Source organism: Egretta garzetta, unplaced genomic scaffold, assembly GCF_000687185.1.
Source record: "Egretta garzetta isolate BGI_Z169 unplaced genomic scaffold, ASM68718v1 scaffold296, whole genome shotgun sequence".
Classification (NCBI taxonomy): Eukaryota; Metazoa; Chordata; class Aves; order Pelecaniformes; family Ardeidae; genus Egretta; species Egretta garzetta.
This window is the reverse complement of record NW_009259988.1, coordinates 126,632-127,241: the sequence shown is the minus strand read 5'-3', so window position 1 is coordinate 127,241 and position 610 is coordinate 126,632. Positions and strand designations below refer to the sequence as shown.

Sequence of the window (610 nt, the reverse complement as noted above, 5' to 3'; positions counted from 1 at the left end):
TTTTTGCATGTCGTGGGAGCCCAGGGCAGGCAGACGTGGGCAGAGTTGTTGTGTCAGCCGATGCCGGCCGGGAAGGCAGCACACAGCGTTCCCCTTCCCTGGGATTTGCACCGCAGAGCCATGCACCCACCCTGCCCCTTTGGGGTCAGCTGGGGACCCGCAGAAGCCACTTGGGTGAGTTTTAGCCTGGAAAGAAATCACGTCCCTGTACTTACGGTGCGCAGGCAGCATCGCCCGCGTTCCCTCGCCCTGCGTGGCCGCTCACTTCTCGTCGGTGGGACCACGGCACCCGCCTGCACCCCCAGGTCTGCTGGAAGGGTTTGCACCGCTCCCCCATCCTGGGCTCCAGCTTGTGGCCTTGAGATGGGGTCTGCGGTTCATGGGGTGTCCCTGGGGCTGCATGCGGTGCGGCAGGCGGCCCAGCCATGAGCACCGTGGAGCCTGTCATAAACAAACACAGCATTGCCATGTGGTTCCCATTTCCTCTCCCGGCCAGCGCTGGTGCTCGGCAGGAGCCGCCTTGCCGGTCCCTGGGGCTGGACGGAGCAGCCAGAGCCACCGGCGCTGCCGGGCTCCCCAACGGGCCAGCAGCCGCCCCCCGCCAGCCCAC

The 610-nt window shown here is 66.7% G+C and overlaps 1 protein-coding gene across 1 annotated transcript in view; it reads left to right on the top strand.

Moving 5' to 3' along the window:
* Positions 1 to 610, top strand: part of ADGRA2 (adhesion G protein-coupled receptor A2) — a 29,026-nt gene that overhangs the window by 6,551 nt on the left and 21,865 nt on the right. The gene's annotated exons all lie outside the window — the stretch shown is intronic.